Here is a 3,504-nt window from a genome sequence, read left to right as displayed (position 1 = left end):
GGACCGTTAGGCTGCGCCCTCCGGCTCGGGCGCCCCCCTCGGCTCCCGCTCCAGCCCGGCCGCCCGGTGCGCAGGCGGGGAGGCCGCGGGATGGGAGTGCGACGCGCGGAGTGAGGGGCTCCAGCCCGGCATCCCCTTCCGCTCCCCGGGGAAGAAAAGGAACAGGATGGGGAGCGCGGGGAGATAGGAGGAGCGGAGCCCCCGGGGTCGTCGATCGGGCGGTGAAAGGAGGCTGGGGAACCGCCGCTCGCCCTTTGGAGAGTGAAGAGCTAGTGAGACGTGAAATGCTGCGTGGAGACCCGGGCTTCCCTGGCACCGCGCGAAAGGACTTGGGCATGTTGCCGTCCGCCTTCCAAAGTGGCGCTGAGATGAATTTCTTAACCCCTTTGTGCTTTTCGGACCCTGTATTTGGGCGTCCCCACTCTCCCAGAATCATTCAGAAGGGACACTCCCACCTGATACACTGGGTTGTCATTCCCAGCCCACCCTCGCTTCTGGGACAGGGCCCGGAATTCCCCATCAAGAGCCTTGGGCTTCACCAGGAGAGCCATGCCCCAAACTGCACCTTCTACTTCGAATCCATTACTCTGTTCCTTGCCATCCCTTACTTTTTTCCTCATCATCTTCCCTGGAACTCTGTGCACCTGAATTTAGCCCTTCTTATGTGGGCAATACTAGGCCCACCTCAGGAAGCTGCCATTCAAGTGTGCTAAAAACCCACTGCACCCAGACCTTCCCCAAGATCGTCACTCTGTGCTATGTACTTACCCCGACTCAGGCCACCTCAAATACTAAGTCCTCACTTCATTGATAGGCGAAAAAGTTCCTTGGAAACTGTTAAGCATAACAACATATAATGAAACCAGTTTTACTATAGGCTAAAATAAACAAGAGTTAAGTTCCTACAGCATATTCCCGCTAAGCATCCACTTGCAAATAAAGACCCCAAACGCTTGTAATATTAAACATTGAAATACATGTGCGCTACACAGACATTTAAGAAAGATTATGAGGGCGGCACCTGTGGCCCAAAGGAATAGGGCGCCAGCCCCATATACCAGAGGTGGCAGGTTTAAACCCGGCCCCGGCCAGTTACGGAAAAACAAGATAATGATTTACCCATTTTTGGTGAATCAGTGAGTGACAGCAGTTGTGACTTAAATCATCAAGGAGTAAATGTTTGCAAAGTGAAAACGGTCAAAAGTGAAAACGATCAAAGTGAAAACTGTTCAAAAGCACAGTTCAAAAGCAATACGAAATATGCTGGGGCTCACTGAGCACTTTCTTACCACGACACTTATTGTCGTGCATTCGTATAGATCATTGTATACGTCACACATTTTTATTTTACAATTCTATGTTTCATTCATTTTCCAACCCACTAAGCCCTCTATAGGGTCCTGGATGGCTAGAACGTATCTGAGTAGTTTAGGGTACAAGGCAGGACCCAACCCAGGCCAGGTTCCATCCCATCTCAGGGTGTGCAAGCCCACGCGTGCACACACATGTATACACACTCATTCACACTGGGACAATGTAGACACACCTGTGAACTGAATGTGCACATTTATGGGACAAGAGAGGAAATGGAATACCCAGAGAAAACCCAAGCAGAGGTGGAGAGAATGTGTAAACTTCACACAGGTAGGGGCCCTGGCAGAATTTTTTCTTTTCTCATCAATGTTTTAACAAAACGACATTGAACAAAATGACCTGCTGTAAGTTGTCTGGTCACTATTACTCCATTCAAATACAGTGGATACCTACGGTGCCCTTGGTAGTCTGTTCAGTTCTAACAGGGGTGGGGAGACCCAGGATGACAGACACTTATCTCTTAATGAGCTTGAGTCTTATTGCAGTAGGGGAAGGTCATGTGGTCACCTCTTGTTCTACCTTTAACTGTTGGTTAAGTGTAAAGGCCGCCCCAAAATCCTCTTGTAGTTCTTTCCTGCTTACTTCTTACTATATCCAAAATGATGTCTGCTTCCCCCTGTATCAAACATACCACTCTTAGTGGGAGGGGGGCTAAATTTGTAGTAAGAAGACAGGGGCCTGAGCTCCAGCTCTCCCACTCACCTGAGCAAATCGCTGGACCTCTCCAAGCTTCAGGCTTTTTGTGTTAACAATAGGTATCACCAAGGGCTGGGTGGCATGGCTGGTAATCCCAGCACTTAGGAGGCCAAGGTGGGTGGATTGCTTGAGCTCACAGGTTCAAGCCCAGCCTGAGCAAGAACAAGACCCAGTCTCTAAAAAAGAGCCTGGCATTGTAGCAGGCACCTGTAGTCCCAGCCACTTGGGAGGCTGAGGCAAGAGAATTGCTTAAGTCCAAGAATTTGAGGTTGCTGTGAGCTGTGATGCCATAGCTCTCTACCGAGGGGGACAAACTGAAACTCTGTCTCAAAAATAAATAAATAAATAAATAGGTATCACCAGCTACAAATGTCACTTTACAGACTGTTCCAGACCTGGTAATGTAACCCTGCCCAAACTCTTTTATAGGATGTTTGTTAGAATCAAAATCAACAGTAGATAATGGCCACGAAAGCACTTTGTAAAGCTTGTGACACAAGATAAAATGCAGAGCCCTGGCAGATAGCCCATAGTCTGTCTCTCCTGACCTCAGAGGAGGGCCTGGTCGAACAGCTGCACATCATTTATCCACAGGCATGCAGAAGAAAGCATCTAAGACCAAGTTCAACATCTTTGCCCATCTCATAAGTTTTAGCTTCATTGCTTATATTCTGTTGGAAACGGCATTCACATCTTTCAGTTACCCTGGCTAGAAGTTCATTTATTTAACAAATTCTCATTGACCCAGGCTTGAAAGCTTAGCGTTACCATCGATTGGTGCTTTTCATCAGCACTCCGCATAAACCCCTTTACCAGATTCTGCCCTTGAATACAATTATGCTCAGTTATTATCTCTTCCCTGGTGCTTTCCTCATCCTCTTCGTGGAAATTAATCCTTCCACCGCAGCGCTTCCATAGCACTTTATCTGCTCCATAATAGCCATATTGTGCTTAATTGTATATTAATAATGCAAGACAATGGGCTTGCTGCGAATGCTAAAAAACTGAATTTAGTGATGAGAAAGTGCTGAATGAGCCTAGAGAGAGAAAGGAGATGGACACCTGTGGTCATGGTCAGGTGACGGTTCACACAGGAGAGCAGCAAGCTATGGATGGGTACGGAGGCCAAAGTCAGCCTGTGAGGGGCAGACAGGGACATGGTGTGGTGTTTTCAGGTAGGAATGAGGTGACACAGCTTCTAAGGGGCAGAAGTTTTGGTGGTTTAACATGCTTTGAATGGCAGCTAACAAAATGCCATTCACAAATGCACTGTGGGTTTTTTTTGTTTGTTTGTTTTAGCCGGGGCTGGGCTTGAACCGGCCACCCCCAGCATAGGCGGCTGGCGCCCTACTCCTTGAGCCACAGGCGCCGCCCCAGCACAAATACATTATTAAATGATTTTGCCAATAACCTTTCACGTTAGCTTTGGGCTCT

The sequence above is a fragment of the Otolemur garnettii genome, unplaced genomic scaffold (genome assembly GCF_000181295.1).
Source record: "Otolemur garnettii isolate 467f Iridium unplaced genomic scaffold, OtoGar3 scaffold00019, whole genome shotgun sequence".
NCBI lineage: Eukaryota > Metazoa > Chordata > Mammalia > Primates > Galagidae > Otolemur > Otolemur garnettii.
This window is presented reverse-complemented; position numbering follows the sequence as displayed.